We start from the raw sequence: 18,963 nt of genomic DNA on the forward strand, positions 1-18,963 counted from the left end.
TAAACCAGCTTATATTTCACCCCTTTCTTGGATTCACTCAGTTCGGTCGAAGGGTCATGAGGACTCAAAACGTCAACTCTTTTCTTCTCCACCGATGCTGCCAGACCTGCTGAGTTTTTCCAGGTAATTCTGTTTTTGTTTTGGATTTTCAGCACCCGCAGTGTTTTTGTTTTTATCACCACAGTTTCAATCTCTGTCAGTTTACAGGGGCACAAGTGAATCCCTAGTTAATGCCCCTTGCCTGTATTCAACCAAACACAATTAATATACAATTAACAAATAGCTCTTACCAAAGTCCAAACTACATTGTGCATGATTGTTACAAAGATAAACTATTTCTCTTTATTTTCTCAGCTTGTTTGCATCCTTAAATACAATTGAACACATCATCCTCCTCCCCAAAGTCTTTCCACTGTCATCTATTTGGGCAGGAGTCACTCACCTAGTTCCATTATAATCTATCCAAGTCAAGGACAGAAAATCACCTTCAAATGCTTCTCTTCCTGCTCCTGCATTATTATCTCTGATGCCTCTCAAAGATCTATTCTTGGTTCCCTTCTATTTCTCAGTTACATTCTGCCCCTCAGTGGCATCATCTGAAAGTACAGAGACAGTTTCCACTGGTAGAACTGGCTCTAGCTCTACCCTACTGTGATTTATCTCAACCCTGCACCATGTGGCCCAGAAGCAGTACAGTAAGGAAAATAGTAATTTCTTTAAAATGTATGGGGAATATGTAATTGGTTGTAAGAATGCTTGAAAAGGGCTTTTAAGAGTTTGCATCAATTGTCAAGGGATCGGTTGTAATTTTCTTGAATAATGACCTGGCACCCTTTGACCTGGAAGCAGTACCAGCAGGAAAGAAGCTAACATGTGAAAACCAAGTTGCCAGACACAAAGGAGAGCTACAGACAAAGAAGAGCTGCAGCAAAGGGAAAGGCAGAGAAGGCACATTTACAAGAAGTTATGTGTGTGTAATACCATTAAACAGGACAGAAAGCTGAAGACAAGGTGAGAGCAGGGATTGTGAGTTGGACAATTTTTCTGCTGCTGCTTCAGTTTTGCCAGAGCTGAGCAGATGTTTAGCAAGGTTTATTAAAGATAGGATAATGGAGTCTCTGGTGAATCTAAGCCATCAAGACTATTGGAGGTTCTGCAGGAGTATAAAGTTCCGGTGATGACTATCACTGGGGACCTTGGATAAAATACAGCTGCTGGTAAACACAACTCAAGGGCCAAATCAGTTGAGTGGGAAAGTGAGAGAACCTACCTACCAGAGGCTGAATTAGAGAACTTTCGATGAGCGAAACCTAGGCAGTTTGCAAATTTACTGAACTCATTGCTGTTCACTGGGGGTCCATTGTCCCTTCTCACCATTTGAGGAATTCCAAACAAGACAAAAATCTGGTAAAGCTTTGGGATAACTGCTTTTGTTGAACTTAATGTAACTGTTTCTATGAATGAGAGTCTGTTGTCATGAACGACAATAAGCAGGTGTTCACCTGTGTGCAAATCTGCAGAATCAACATTAAATTCAATCCATTGTGCTGAGGGTAGTTCAGACATCTTGAAAGGATCACGAAGATTTGACATTTTGTTGCTTGACATGGCATACACTGATTGATTTTGTGTTTGATCATACGGTCAATTCCTGGAAACATACCTTTTCCCTCTTAGGAGTTGTTTGGCTTTCACAATTCCCTCGTGACCTTCATATGCTGTATCAACCATGCGTTTTCTCAATGACTGTAGAATGACAATTCAGTTATTGCATCACACAAGATCAGTTGTTGCGTAACAGTGAGCTCATTTGAAACATTGTGAAGATCATGTGCTGCAATTTAGTTTGAAGATGCTCTTTCAATCACGCCTTTCCGGTTTTGTGATTCCATAGCTATCATACATGGTTGTAACTCCTCATTTTGTTTTGTTGCCGCTTTAGTGTCAACTAGTTTAGTAACCTTGGCACCACATTTAGCCTTATGTAGATAAGATTTTGGCAATATTTTCCTCATGACAAGTAGGACTGACTGTTGGCAATGGGTGTCATGGAAAATAGTTCATTGGGTTGAGCTTGCCTAGCTGATACTCAACATGGAATTCGCACTCCTGTAGTTCGAGTATCCAACAGTCTATTCAAGTGGGTGGTCTGCTATATGGATTGTTGAACAAGTTTACTGGTGGTCTATGATCAGTTATGACTTCAAACTCATTTCCATACAAATAGGGATGAAAATGTGAGACACCCCATGTGATTGAGAGCACTTCTCTCTCTGTTTCTGAATAACATTGCTTCACAGGTTCCCTGCCCTGTCTTTTTGTACGAAGCTGCACCTATGCCAACCTGGCTTGCATCCACGAATAGCTAGGTAGCTTCTTCAGGATTGAAATAGGCATTTGTGCAACTTGCTGACAAACATCATTTTATCTGGTGTATGTACAGCCTGCTTGTGTGATACAGTTGATGGTCTCTTTTGAAAGGTTGCATAGAGGGAAAGATAGTGTAGCAGGATCAGGAATGAAGTGACTATAGTACATGAATACAAACAGATTCTGGCCTTTCTGAACGTTTGTAGGATCCTCAGCTTTTGCAATGGCTTCAACTTTCTGTGGATCAGGTGATGCTCCTTCGCCACTGAACAGACAACTGAAGAAGTGCTGACTGAATCATGTGCTGAAATACTTCAACTGTTGAATTGACTCCAAAGTTGAGCCTATTCTATTGAAAAATCTGAGTGGAGAGTACTGCAAGATATGTCGATTCTTCTGCAAGCTCAATTTGATGGTACCCTGAATTGAAGTCAAGTTCAGCCAAGCGTTTAGCATCATGCACTTTCTCTGTGATGTCATCAATTATCTGTGTCAAGTGTCCTTCTCATTGTATGGCTTGGTTTGGTGACTGCATACCAACACAGATTCTAACCTGGCACTTGCTCTTAGTTTCTTGATGACTTGTATGGGTGAGAACCAAAGGGTAGGCTCACCCCCAACATTCTCAATAATATCATGGTCAAGTAGATGCTGAAGTTCCTTCTCAGGCTGCTTCATGACATGAAATGGTATCCATCACCATTGATGTACATAGGGGTCTACATGCAACTTGCATGTTAACACAGAGATAAAAACAAAAAAACTGCGGATGCTGGAAATCCAAAACAAAAACAGAATTGACCTGCTGAGTTTTTCCAGGTAATTCTGTTTTTGTTTTGCATGTTAACAACTTCAGCTTTCCAAGACCGGTAAAGCAGTCAGCATACAATTCAAGAAAGTTGGCGGTATGCATAGGAATCACATATGTGATGGATATTATGCAGATCTGTTGCTGTGTGGAAATTGATAAGTGTGCCACATTCTCCAGATATAACATAAAATTCAGTGTTTGTTTGGTATCTTTGAATGAGAGTGATGTTTCAAAAGTCCCAAGGGTTTTCCATAGTTTGTCACTCTTGTAAGGAAATTCTTTTGCATTTCCTGATTTGCAGAGAATGGGGCAATCCTGAAGTTTCTTGAATATGTTGCCTCCCATGAGAGTGACAGAGTCTCCTGCATCAATGCAAGTATCAACATCTGAACAGCCAATAGTCAATGCCACATGTGGCTGTTTGCTGCATTTGAAAGAGAGCAGTAAAGTACTTTCAGCTTTATCTGCCTCTGGCTACATTCTTTTGCCTTTTTTCTGTGGCAGGCATATGCAGTATCTTTCTGTTGATATTGGTCTTAATAGTTGATTTTGCTGATGAACGACAAACATCAGGAACGAAAACAGAATTATCTGGAAAAACTCAGCAGGTCTGGCAGCATCGGCGGAGAAGAAAAGAATTGACGTTTCGAGTCCTCATGACCCTTCCACAGAACTCAGTTCAGATTTCAGTTCTGTGGAAGGGTCATGAGGACTCGAAATGTCAACACTTTTCTTCTCCGCCGATGCTGCCAGACCTGCTGAGTTTTTCCAGGTTTTGTTTTTGTTATTGTTTTGGATTTCCAGCATCCGCAGTTTTTTGTTTTTAAACATCAGGAAAGTGGCTGGGCTTTCCACAGGCTTTGCACTATTTATCAGTAGCAAGACACTCTGTTTGGTGTAGATAAACATCAGCACAATGGAAACATTGTACCTGTCACAGCTCTGTTTGTGAAACTCTGCTCTTTTGGCTTTGCAGGTAGTTCCCTGGCACATAAGCTATGAACAGTGTTCACGGAGTGTGGTACTTTGCAGCCTCAATTTCTATCGCTCTGGACTCTGAAAACAATAACAACCCTGCTAGCTCCAGCAACACTCACAACTTTCTGTCTTTCTACATTGCTTTTAGGCATAGTTGACAGAGAGACATCTTGAAATCATTTGAGTTTCGATTTAACTTTCAATCTATTCAACTTCACCAAACTCACAATCAGCTGCAGCTTATCTCAGGTACATGCAATACTAGTCAAACCTCTCATAGACTTATTGTTTCGTGCACCTGAAGATAATTCTCTTCTTTGGCATGAAATAGGAAGTCAGTACTTTCATAGCTGAGTCATGGTCATTTTCCTCAGTTGCGAGTGTTTCAATAATACTTTCAAACTCTTCACAGCCATAGTGGAAAAATAATGTATTTTTCCCTTTGTCCTCTGTAATGGCAAAACCTGCCATGGCCCCTTCGAAAGAGTCAGGTCTTCTAATTTTGCCTTATCCTCATTGCTAGTCTGAGTTTATTGGGATTGGAAACAGCCAGATACAGTTCAGAATTAAAAGTGCATGAGCAAAAATCTGGCCCCTTTAGTAAAACAGTTTTTTCATACAGCCTGACAAAAGCAAAATACTGAGGATGCTGGAAATCTGAAACAAAAACAGAAAAAGCATGAAAAACTTAGCAGGCCTAGCAGCATCTGTGGAGAGAGAAACAGTTAACATTTCAAGTTAGTTTGACCCTTCTTCAAGGCTGAAGAAAAGTGGAAATGTGATTAAATTTAAATTGTTTAAGGGGGATGAAGCTGGATAATTAAAATTAAATTAAATTAAAATTTACCCTTTAGCTGGCTATCTCCAGCAAGAGAGGATCTAACCACTACCCCTTGACATTCAATGGCATTACCTTCACTGAATTCCCCACTATCAACCATCCTTGGGGTTACCATTGACCAGAAACTGAACTGAACTAGACATATAAATACTGTGGCTACAAGGGCAGGTCAGAGGCTAGGAATCATGTGATGAGTAACTCACCTCCTGACTCCCTAAACCCTCCCCACCACCAAGGCACAAGTCAGGAGTGTGATGGAATAATTCCCACTTGCCTGGATGAGTTGCAGTTCCCACAACACTCAAGAAGCTTTAAACCACCCAGCACCTAGCAGCCTGCTTGATTGGCATCCCATCCACAAACATTCACTCCCTCCACCACTGATGCACAGTAGCAGCAGTGTGTACCATCTACAAGATGCACTGCATGAATTCACCAAGGCTCCTTAGGCAGCACCTTCCAAACCCACGACCACTACCATCTCAAAGGACAAGGACAGCAAATAGATGGGAACATCACCACCTGGAAGTTCCCCTCCAAGTAACTCACCATCCTGACTTGGAAATATGTCGCCATTCCTTCACTGTTGTTGGGTCAATATCCTGGAACTCGCTCTCTAACAGCACTGTGGGTGTACCTACACCACATGAACTGCAGCGGTTCAAAAAGGCAGCTCACCACGACCTTCTTAATGACAATTAGGGATGGGCAATAAATGCTGGCCTAACCAGTGATGCCCACATCCTGTAAATGAATAAGAAAAAATAAAAGTGCCTCATCAAAATAGGACCTACTTTTTCTAAATTTAGCTCCATTTTATGATGATTGAAGCTATCAAAATTCCCATATATGGAAGATAAATTCTCTGATCACTTTTGATGTCTAAATGCTAAAGTGATGTTGCTAATCGCAAATGTTTGAGTGCTGTGATTTTGGACAGTTGATGACATTGATGTCAGTTACAGTACTTGTAATGTTAAATGATAGTTAAATGATTGGTCTTGAGTGCAACTGATGTCAAATGACACCTAAATAATTGCTTTTGAGTGTAATTAATATCAAATGAGTGCAAGTGAACATGAACTTTGCTGTGACTAAATGGTGCCACTTACCCTGGCAGAGTGCAGATTATCCATCCTCTTCTGCAGTGTACCCAAGTTCTGGAGTGGACCCTATGGGCACTTACCCATGCTGTGACCTCTGTCCAGGCTGCCATGGTCAGACAGGATAGCCTCCTGCTGCCATCCCTGGGAAACAGGACCGCTCAACTCTCCCGGGCAGACTAGGAGAACTTGCAGCGAGGCATCACTGAACCATGGGGCCACTCTTCTTTGTCTTCTCTGTGACATCAGTCCTGAGGTTATGCGGGTGCGGAGGCAAGTCGGTGGTGGTGGGGAGGACCAGAAAATGTTGCTACAAGTGTCCATTCAGAAAGCCAGAGTAACACAACTGGCTTGCAGGAATGAATACCTGTTTGAACACCCTTTAACATAGAGTCATAGAAGTCTACAGCACAGAAAAAGGCCCTTTGGCTCATCGAGTCTGCGCTGGTAAAACAAGTACCTAACTATTCTAACCCCATTTTCCAGCACTAGCCCCATAGCCTTGTATGCCATGGCATCGCAAGTGCACATCCAAATACTTCTTAAATGTTATGAGGGTTTCTGCCTCTACCATCCTTTAAGGCAGTGAGTTCCAGATTCCCACCACCCTCTGAGTGAAAAAATTCTTCCTCACATTCCCTCTAAACCTCCTGCCCTTTATTTAAATCTATGCTCCCTGGTTATTGATCCCTCTACCAAGGGGAAAAGTTCCTTCCTGTCTATCCTATCTCTGCCCCTCATAATTTTATACACCTCAATCATGTCCCCCCTCAATCTCCTCTGCTCCAGGTAAAATAACCCCAGTCTATCCAATCTCCCCCCCATAACTAAAACTCTCCAGCCCAAACAACAACTTGGTAAATCTCCTCTGTACTCTCTCTAGTGCAAATGAACAAGATGCACCTTGGGGATTTCCAGACTATCTACCTGACACCCTTTTTCTGGCTGATGGTCACCCATTCCCTCTCTGTCTGCACTTCCGTAAGCTGTGGGGTGACCATGTCTAAAAAACCTGCTGCCCATGAAACTCTCAGCTTCATGGATGCACCTCAGTGCCTCAAGCAGCTGCTCAAGCTCCGAAATTCGGAGCTCAGGTAGCTGTAGCTGGTGGTCAGTCATGTATTTAAGTATGGTGCCTCGTCCTTCCACCCCATGAGGTAACGGCGGGGCATTGACTTTCTGTCCACCCTGCCGCATGACTCACTGCGCTCCTCGCTCATGCAAAGCTAATTGGTTGGCTGCCACATGATCCCACAGGGCCCAGCCTTCCCGTCCTCGAGTGCCGCACACTTCCTCGCCCATCGCCAACAATCTCGCCACCACCGGAAGATTCTGCCGTTGGACTTTTCAGTCTGAAAGGGAGATAACTGAGAGCTGACCTTTTGGAAGAATTGTTAAGGATATTGAAAAAAAGTTGTGATCGAGTGATATATTTGGCCCATTGGGCCTGTGCCAGCTCATTGAAAGATCAGTCCCATTGTCTTGCTCTTTCTGAATAGCCCAGCAATTATTTTTCACTCGGTGCATTTATCCAATTTTGTATCAAAAGTTACTATACATTCTGCTTCTACCATCATTACAGGCATTGCATTCAAGATCATTGCATAAAAATATTTCTCCTCTCTATCGTATTTCTTTTGACAATAACCTTAAATCTGTGTCCTCTTGCCCAGATGCTACTGCCAGTAGAAACAGTATTCTCCCTACTTACTGTTAGCAGCCTCATAATTTTGAACATCTCCATTGTATTTACACTTAACATTCTTTGCTCTAAGAAAACCAATCCCAGATTCTTTGGTCCATGACTGAAGAAAATCTCATAACCTAAGAAAGTTTATGCTGTATACTTGCTTTCTACCAATGACTAGTAGACTGCAAAATACACTGGGCTGTTTGTGACTGTAATCCTACAGCAGCTTTAAATTATTGTCCTGAACTGTAGAGCATATTTGGTGAAATATTTGAGAAGAAAGATATACTAACCTCATCCTATTTCATACAAGAACAAGTATTGTCACTTCTATCATTATCTTCGGGTAATGCAAAATATGAGGAGGTGATAGTGTAGTGGTATTGTCGCTGGACCAGCATACATAAAAATGAGGTGTCAACCTGGTAACACAGGACTACTTGAGTGCCAAACAGCATAAGCAGCAAGTGATAGGCAGAGCTAAGTGATCCCATAGCCAACGGATCAGATCTAAGCTTTGCAGTCCTGCCACGCCCAGTCATGAATGGTGGTGGACAATTAAACAACTCACTGGAGGAGTAGGCTCCACAAATATTCCCACCTTCAATGGTGGAGGAGCCCAGCACAGCAGTGCAAAAGATATGACTGAAACATTCACAACCATCTTCAGCCAGAAGTGCCAAGTGGATGATCCATCTCGGCCTCCTCCGGAGGTCCCCAGAATCACAGATGCCAGGCTTCAGTTAATTCGATTCACTCCACGTGATATCAAGAAATGGCTGAATGCACTGGATACTGCAAGGGCTATGGGCCCTGACAACATTCTGGTAATAGTGCGGAAGACTTGTGCTCCAGAACTTGCTGTGCCCCTAGCCAAGCTGTTACAGTACAGCTACAACACTGGTATCTACCCGGCTATGTGGAAAAGTGTCCAGGTATGTCCTGTACACAAAAAGCAGGACAAATCCAAACCAGCCAATTACCGCGCCATCAGTCCACTTTCCATCATCAGTAAAGTGTTGGATGGAGTCATCAACCGTGCTATCAAGCAGCACTTGCTTAGCAATAATCTGCTCACTGATGCCCAGTTTGGGTTCCACCAGGGCCACTCAACTCCTGACCTTGTTACAGCCTAGGTTCAAACATGGACAAAAGAGTTGAACTCCCAAGGTAAGGTGAGAGTGACTGCCCTTGACATCAAGGCAGCATTTGACAGACTGTGGCAACAAGGAGCCCTAGCAAAACTGGAGTCAATGGGACAATTAAACACTAAGATAAAAGCAAAAAACTGTGGATGCTGGAAATCCAAAACAAAAACAAAAATACCTGGAAAAACTCAGCAGGTCTGGCAGCATCTGCAGAGGGGAACACAGTTAACGTTTTGAGTCCAAATGACCCTTCAACAGAACTAAGTAAAGATAGAAGAGGGGTGAAATATAAGCTGGTTTAAGGGGGTGGGGTGTGGTGGGACAAGTACAGCTAGATAGAGGGCCAGTGATAGGTGGAGGTAACCAAAAGATGTCACAGACAAAAGGACAAAGAGGTGTTGAAGGTGGTGATATCATCTAAGGAATGTGCTAATTAAGGGTAGAAAGCAGGACAAGCAAGATACAGATAGGCCTAGTGGAGGTGGGGTGGGGTGGGGTGAAGGAATCGAAAAAGGCTAAAAGGTAGAGATAAAACAATGGATGGAAATGCATTTAAAAATAATGGAAATTGGTGGGAAAAGAAAAATCTATATAAATTATTGGAAAAAAAGGGATCGGAAAGGGGGTGGGGATGGAGAAGAGAGTTCATGATCTAAAATTGTTGAACTCAATACTTCAGTCCAGAAGGCTATAAAGTGCCTAGTCGGAAGATGAGGTGCTGTTCCTCCAGTTTGCGTTGAGCTTCAGTGGAGCAATGCAGCAGGACGAGGATGGACATGTGGGCATGAGAGCAAGGTGGAGTGTTGAAATGGCAAGCGACAGGGAGGTCTGGGTAATGCTTGCGGACAGACCGAAGGTGTTCTGCAAAGTGGTCACCCAGTCTGTGTTTGGTATCTCCAATGTAGAGGCATTGGGAGCAGTGAATGCAGTAGACTAAATTGAGGGAAGTGCAAGTGAAATGCTACTGTGCTCTCATGCCCACATGTCCTTCCTTGGCCTGCTACATTGTTCCATTGAAGCTCAACGCAAACTGGAGTAACAGCTCTTTATCTTCCGACTAGGCACTTTACAGCCTTCTGGACTGAATATTGAGTTCAACAATTTTAGATCATGAACTCTCTCCTCCATCCCCACCCCCTTTCCGATCCCCTCCTTTTTTTTCCAATAATTTATATAGATTTTTTTTTCCCACTTATTTCCATTATTTTTAAATGTATTTCCATCCATTGTTTTATCTCTACCTTTTAGCCTTTTTCGATTCCTTCACTCCACCCCACCCCCACTAGGGCTATTTGTATATTGCTTGTCCTGCTTTCTACCCTTAATTAGCACATTCCTTAGATAATACCTTCAACACCTCTTTGTCCTTTTGTCAGTGACATCTTTTGGTTATCTCCACCTATCACTGGCCCTCTATCCAGCTCTACTTGTCACCCCCACCCCCCCCCCAACCCCCCTTAAACCAGCTTATATTTCACCTCTCTTCTATTTTTACTTAGTTCTGTTGAAGGGTCATTCGGACTCGAAACTTTAACTGTGTTCATCTCCGCAGATGCTGCCAGACCTGCTGAGTTTTTCCAGGTATTTTTGTTTTTGTTTTGGAGTCAATGGGAATCGAGGGAAAACTCTCTGCTGATTGTAGTCATACCTAGCACAAAGGAAGATGGTTGTAGTTGTTGGAGGTCAGTCATCTCAGCTCCAGGACATCACTGCAGGAGTTCCTCAGAGTAGTGTCCTCAGCCCAGCCATCTTCAGCTGCTTCATCAATGACCTTCCTTACATCCTAAGGTCAGAAATGGGGATGTTCGCTGATGATTGCACAATGTTCAGCAGCATTCACGACTCCTCAGATACTGAAGCAGTCCATGTCTAAATGCAACAAGACCTGGACAATATCCAGGCTTGGGCTGACAAGTGGCAAGTAACATTTGCACCACACGAGTGTCAGGCAATGACCATCATCAACTAGAGAAAATCTAACCTTCGCCCCTTGATGTTCAATGGCATTACCATCACTGAATCCCCACTGTCAACATCCTGGGGGTTACCATTGACCAAAAACTGAATTGGACTAGCCATATAAATACTGTGGCTACAAGAGCAGGTCAGAGTCTAGGAATCATGCAACGAGTAACTCACCTCCTGACTCCCCAAAGCCTGTCCACCATCTATGAGGCACAAGTCAGGAGTGTGATGGAATAATCCCCATTTGCTTGGATGAGTGCAGCTTCAACAACACTGAAGAAGCTGGGCACTGTCCAGGACAAAGCAGTCCACATCCACAAACCTTCACTCCCTCCACCTCTGACACACAGTGACAGCAGTGTGTACCATCTACAAGGTGCACTGCAGGAATTCACCAAGGCTTCTTAGAAAGCACCTTCCAAACCCATGACCACTACCATCTAGAAGGACAAGGGCAGCAGATATATGGGAACACCACCACCTGGAAGTTCCCATCCAAGTCACTCACCATCCTGACTTGGGAATATATTGCCGTTCCTTCACTGTCACTGGGTCAAGACCCTGCAACTGCTTCCTTAACAGCACTGTGGGTGTACCTACACCACATGGACTGCAGTGATTCAAGAAGGCAGCTCACCACCACCTTCTCAAGGGCAACTAGGGATGGGCAATAAATGCTGGGCCAGCCAGCGAAGCCCACATCCCATGAATGAATTTTTTTTTAAATGACAAAAATCATACCATCATTGTAACATTGTGTATTTAATCTATCAGATTTTATGCCAAGATTATTGAGAGTTGACAGTTTTATAGTAATAGTGCTGAGTGCAGTGGAGGTGCAGAGGCCTGAATAATATGCTCTTGGAAGTGGATGGCCTTCCAACTTCCGCGTCTGCTGTTGAATCATGCTCAATAAAGCACAAATTGAGTTTGGCGGGTGGGTTTGAGGCCTAAAGGCAGTGAGTATCCCATGAAACCAGTATTAAAGGATGGGAGGTCATTGGCCATTACCCGGAACTAGGTCACGGCCAGTAATTTAAAGGGCTTCCTGGCATGGGGCAGTGTCAGGGGACCCAGTAAATGTCCAGGCTCATAAGAGTTGTGTAGCTCTTGTGGAACTTCAGAGATTTGCAGACTTTTAAGGTGAGGGTGCATTTTTGTGATATCGGATTTATTCAAACTTTGCAATGAACAGAAGTGGCTTTACTTTTGAACCTGAACACGTTTTCTATATCTTTGCATAGAGGAGTTGTCTCATTGTTGTATGCTCCCCTCCAGAGATGTCAGAGCCATTGGAGCAAGGGGAATGGCAGGGGAGAAGAGCCAAACCAGCCCCTGGGATTAATGATGACTCCCTGAGAGCCCTCTTCCATGCAGTGCCGAACCGATGTGATCAGCTCAGGCCACCCGGTGGCAAGAGGAGAAACCCAACCAAAATACGTGCTGCTTGGGAGGAAGGAGCCAAGGAGGGCAGCAGCACTGGGTTACTGAGAAGAACATGGTCTTAATGCCAGAAGAGGCTCAATGACCTCATGAGTGTGGCCAGGGTGAGTAAGTCCTCAGTAGGTGTTATGTTGTGCCAGTGTGCTATGTGGTGCCATTGCGAAAGCAGGAGGAAAGTGCATTTGACTGGAGCTCCAGGACAGCATGATGCAACAAAGACATTGCTGTCAGTGCTGAGGGTGAGGGGTTGGCAGATTGCGCAAATGAGGGATGTGCACAGCATCTAGGCTGCCATGCACTTTGCTAATAATGTGTTGGCGGCCTGCCATCAAATAAGATGACAGCGCTCATGAGTGCAATCTTACACATCTTTTCAGGAGAGGAGAGCACATAATGTCCGAGAGCGAGGCTGGACTGGCGGGGGTGCGCCGAACCTTGTGTTGTTGACTTTATTTCAGGAGTGCAATCACACGCACACTTCTCAGTGTTTCCAACCCAGGACTGCTGCACGGAAAACATGGACCTGAAAGGCAAGAAGACTGCAGCTCCTGGATTCAATGAAGTATCCCTTGAGAGCCATTTGGATCCAGTGAAGGCTCGCCGTGATGTTGTCTACCCCAGCTCTGACCACAGGGTGGGCAGTAACATCGCCAATCTGGCTTGGGAGGTGGTGGCAGTGGTGGTCGGTGCCATTGACCTGCAAAAGAGGACAGCCACCCAGTGCCGAAAGAGGGTGAATGATCCCCTCTGTTCCGTCAGAGTATGTCACTCTTTTCATCACTCTCAACTCACACACTCACAAACTCATCACACATCCACAGAGCTCTCACTCACTGCCAGTTCAAGGGACATTACCATTCACTCTCTCTCACACACCTTCATTGTCCTCATCGCATACATGGGACGACATACACACCCAGCGAAGTGTAAGTTTGTTGAAACTACACTTCCCATGGGAATTCCCATGAGGGCAGCCCCATGCAGTCTACTTTTTTAAAGAGAGGTGAAGTCCTGAAGATTCTCCACAATTTTAAAGGTATTTCACTATTTGTTTTTATCTCTTGCTATTTCTTTTAAACATTTAATGCTGTTGTTATTGACCAATTCTAAATGTAACTTTTTTGTTACATTTTAAGTATTGAATATAATTGTTAGTTAATATTTATAAGTAAACTTAGTTTTTCCTATTTATTTTAAATCTGTAATGTTATTAAATGACTTTCAGTGTAGCACGCTGAAAAATACTCATAGGGCAGGATTTTGCCCCAGGTGGGGGTACTTGGCGGGGGCGGGTGGGAAGCCGACCACCACCCTTGATCGCCACCGCAACATGATTTTACGCGGGCGGGCCAATTAAGGCCCGCCAGTGTGGAATGCGAGCGGCAGCGCTCACCTATGTGGGAGAGGGGAGGAGGGTGAGCGGGCCTAGCATGAACTTCGCACATGCGCACGAGAGAGCGTTTCAATCTCCCTGAGAAATGGAGTTGCCTCAGGGAGATGAAGCGCTCTTTAAAAAAACCAATGAACAAAATAAAAATGTCATAAAACATGTCACCTCATGTGACTCTGTCACATAAGCAGGGACATGTTTTTAATCCATGTGTAAAATTTTTATTTTTTTTTTTTTGCTTTAGGGAACCTCATCCCGCCCGTGGATGAAGTTTCCTAAAAGGTGCAAAGGGCACTTGGTATTTTTGCCTACCCATCAACCATAAAGTTAGCGGGCAGCGTAAATTTTAATTGCATTACCTTTTTAATGGACTTAATAGGCTTTTTAATTGTTGGCAGGCATGCTGCCAACTCTGGTGCATGCCCGCCGAATGAAATATCTCAGGACAATGCGATGACGTCGGGATGCTCGCCTGATGTCACCACATGTCATTTTACACACAGCTGGGTTGGACGTGTGCTTGCCCACTGAGGTCAATATGCTGGCCATGTTTTCGCATGTAGAAGATGGCAATGCAATGTAATGAAGAAGAGAAGTCAAAATTTCTCAGATGAAGAATTGAATATCCTCTTAAACGAAGTAGAAGAAAGGCACATCTGCACCCTAGGAAAGTAAAAACTACCAAGGAAGGTTCAGAGCACTGCTTGGAAACAGATAGCAGCAGTATTGAATTCAAACAGCACTGTGCCTAGGATGGTGGATCAGTGTCGTAACAAGCTGCATGACTTAACGTGTTCTGCCAGAATTTGTGTTTATCTCTGTTATGACTCAGCAGTTGGTAAAGCGGAGTTATTTAAAAATCCCAGAAAGAAATTTCAAACAACTTTCATAACCTACATTTTTAAGTGATATGTTTGAGATGCAGCTCTGAATTCAAGAATAAAACTACCAGTTCTCAAGAGATTTTATATTAAAATACATGAGACATTTATTAATTTACACAAGTTAAATATATAAACATGGCTATGAATGAGTACTATCATAACTTTCAACAAATTCCCAAACTAATCTCCATTAAGGCAACAGCAACTCATAGCCTTTAAGCAGACACCAGGCAAAGCATTTTCACCTTACAAATTCAAAATGAGGTTCCTTTCACTTTGGTTCCTTTGCAGACGCAGTGGTAGGCTTAAGGGCTTTGATCTCACATTGCCTTGCCCTGCACGCACGAAACTGCTGTCGGATATGCGCAGCACATCTCATTGAATGTAAATTCTTATTGTATCACCAGCAACTTTGAACTCCACCTCTTCTAACAGTAAAACCCCTTTCATAGTACCAATTTTATTTGTAATATGAACATTGCTTGGTCTCTGCTAGATAGGTGCCTGATTTCACTCCCGTTCTTGAATGCTCTATTCAACAAAATGCAAATGCACTCTAACTCTCTTACATCTCAAAACTAGTACGCGTCAAAGCACCCAGACTAGCTGGCTTTATTCCAATTAAGACACATCCACAGACAAACCCTCTATTTAAAAAAATAATTTCCAATAATGTTATATACATTAATAGCTTCATGGCAATCTGAATACATAAAGTAATTTCTGAAACTTAAAATCCTAGTTTCTGAATTTAAAACTTCAGAAGCGTCATGAATGTTGTTTTGTGTATTAAGTGTCTGAGGTGTCAAAAATGCAGTTGCTTTGGAGATGGCTCTGAATTAGTTTCAGCCAATATCTTGATTAGATAATACAGAAAAGTACTGTGTTAAGGTTCTGAGGTGTCGTAAAATACAGTTGCCTTAGAGATAGCTTTGACCTTGTCATACGTGTTATCATGCAACAAAAAGTCCCCCAGGATGCAAACTTTTGGTTGTCTCCAGAGATCATAAAATGTGTCACAGGACAGGACAGCCAGATTTTCAAAAAAATTTCATTTCTTTCTTTAGGCAAAGCTGGCCCATAATGCCCAGGAGTGTTCATTGACTAGAGGGGGGCTGCTGTACTTTAAGGATGTAACAGAACTGGAGGAGCACAAATGGAGGCTGACTGGAGTCTCCAACCCCACAATAACCAACGGTATATCAAATGTGGGGATTAACGAAGGCAATATAAAAAAAGCTGAGTGCTCACACCATCAAAATTAATTTGTAACAAAAATATTTTTGCTTTTTTTACTTTCACAGATGCCGCCATAGAGATACCTGAAACGGGTCAGGATTTAAGGGAGGCAGGTATAATGCAGCATTGTAGCTGTAGCAGAGGAGGGAGAGGGAGAGTAAGAATTCTGTCTTTGAAGGTGAAGCTGATGAAAATCCAGTGGTAATGTTGAATTTAATGCTGCTTGAGGGCAGGGAGGCCTGTGATGATATATCTGCTATATGCTCACACCATCAAGGTAACAGTTATGAAAGGGAAATCATGTTTGACAAACCGACAGCAATTTTTTGAGGACGTAACTAGCAGGATAGATAAGGGAGAACCAGTGGATATGGTGTATTTGGAATTTTAGAAAACTTTAAATAAAGTCTCAGATAAGAAGTTAGTGTGTAAAATTAAAGCACATTGGGTTGAGGGTAATATATTAACATGGATTGAGAACTGGTTAGCAGACAGGAAACAGAGCAGGAATAAATGGCTCTTTTTCAGAATGGCAGGTGATGACTAGTGGGGGATCCAGGGATCAGTGCTTGGGCCCTAACTGTTCACAATATATATATCAATGATTTAGGATGAGGGAACCAAATGTAATATTTCCAAGTTTGCTGACGACACAAAACTTGGGTCGGAATATGAGCGGTAAGGAGGAAGTAAAGAGTCTTCAAGGTGATTTAGAAAAGTTAAGTGAGTGGGCAAATACATGGCAGATGCAGTATAATGTGGATAAGAGTGAAGTTATCCACTTTGGTAAAAAAAACCAGAATGGCAGAGTATTATTTAAATGATGATAGATTGGGAAATGTTGATGTACAAGGGAACCTGGGTGTCCTTGTACACCAATCACTGAAAGCAAGCATGCAGGTGCAGCAAGCAGTTAAGAAGGTAAATGGCATGTTGGCCTTCAGTGCGAGAGGAGTTGAGTACAGGAGCAAGGATGTCTTACAGCAGCTGTACAGGGCCTTGGTGAGACCACACCTGGAGTATTGTGTACAGTTTTGGTCTCTTTGTTCTTTACCTAAGAGAGGGATAAACTTGCCAAAGAGGAGGTGTGAAAGTTCACCAGACTGATTCTTGGGATGGCAGGATTGTCAAATGAAGAGAGATTGGGCCGACTAGGCCTGTATTCATTGGAGTTTAGAAGAATGAGAGGGGATCTCATTGAAATATATAAAATCCTAAGAGGGATGGACGGACTGGATGCAGGGATGATGTTTCCTCTGGTTGGGGGGGGCTAAAACAAGGTGTCATGATATCAGGATACAAGGTAGACCATTTAGGACTGAGATGAGGAAAACCCTCTTAGCTCAGAGGGTGGTGAACCTGTGGAATTTCTCCACCACAGAAGGCTGTGGAGGCCAAGTCATTGAATATATTTAAGAAGGAAATTGATAGATTTCTAGACTCTAAAGGAGAGAGCGGGAATGTGGTGTTGACATAGAGGATCAGCCATGATCATATTGAATGGTGGAGTAGGCTCGAAGAGTCAAATGACATACTACTGCTCTTATTTTCTATGTTTCTATGTCTATGTCTACATGTCAGAGGGAGGGCACTCAGAGCCTTCAGGAGTCTACGGTATTGGCAGCAGAAACTCCACCACCTCCAAAACCACACAGGCAACTTGCAGGTGGTGATGAAAATGCTGAGTTGATCCTTGACTGCTTGTATCAGGAGCTGTCAGAGAGCTGAAAGTTGTGAGGCCAATCACAGTTGCAATAGCAAGCCTTTGAGATAAGACTACCTTATCCATCTGCGATGCCACTTTCAGTGACCTGTGGACCTGTACACCCAGATCTCTCTGCCCATCGATGCACTTAAAGGGTTCTGCCATTTACTGTATAATTCCTACCTGCATTAGACCTTCCAAAATGCATTACCTCGCATTTATCTGAATTAAACTCCATCTGCCATTTCTCCACCCAAGTCTCCAGCCGATCTATATCCCGTTGTATCCTTTGACAATCCTTTTCGCTATCTGCAACTCCTCCAACCTTAGTGTTGTCTGCAAACTTACATTTTCCCCCAAATCATTTACATATACTACAAACAGCTAAGGTCCCAGCTTGAGTCCCTGCTGAAGTCACAGCTCTCCATTCAGAAAAGCATCCTTCCACTGCTACCCTCTTCTACGACCAAGCCAATTCTGTATCCATCTTGCCAGCTCACCTCTGATCCCGTGCAACTTTACTTTCTGTACCAGTCTGCCATGAGGGACCTTGTCAAAGGCCTTACTGAAATCCATGTAGATAACATCCACTGCCCTTCCATCATCAATCATCTTTGTCACTTCCTTGAAAAACTCAATCAGGTTAGTGAGACATGACCTCCCCTTCACAAAACCATGCTGCCTCTCACTAATAGGCCCACTTGCTTCCAAATGGTAGTAAATCCTGTCACGAAGAATCTTCTCCAATAATTTCCCTACCACTGACGTAAGGCTCACCGGCCTGTAATTTCCTGGATTATCCCTGCTACCCTTCTTAAACAATGGAACAACATTGGCCATTCTCCAGTCCTCTGGCACCTTACCTGTAGCCAGTGAGGATACAAAGATTTCTGTCAAGGCCCCAGCAATTTCCTCCATTGCCTCCCTCAGAACTCTGGGGTAGATCCCATCTGGTCCTAGGGACTTTTCCACCTTAATATTCTTCAAGATGCCTAACACCTCCTCTTTTTTGATCTCAACATGATCCAGGCTATCTACACTCTTCCCTAGATAAATCGACCATTAAGCCCTTTGGTGAATACTGAAGAGAAGTACTCATTTAGTATCTCTCCCATTTCTTCTGGCTCCACACGCAGATTCCCACCTCTGTCCCTGAGTGGGCCTACCCTTTCCCTGGTTACCCTCTTGCTTTTTACATATGTATAAAAGGCCTTGGGATTTTCCTTAATCCTGGTTGCCAATGACTTTTCATGACCCCTTTTAGTCCTTCTGACTCGTTGCTTAAGTTTCTTCCTACTTTCTTTATATTCTCCACAGGCTTCATATGTTCCCAGCCTTCTAGCCCTTACGAATGCTTCCTTTTCTTTTTGACTAATCTCACAATATCCTTTGTTAT

Source organism: Carcharodon carcharias, chromosome 1 (genome assembly GCF_017639515.1).
Source record: "Carcharodon carcharias isolate sCarCar2 chromosome 1, sCarCar2.pri, whole genome shotgun sequence".
NCBI classification, from domain to species: Eukaryota; Metazoa; Chordata; class Chondrichthyes; order Lamniformes; family Lamnidae; genus Carcharodon; species Carcharodon carcharias.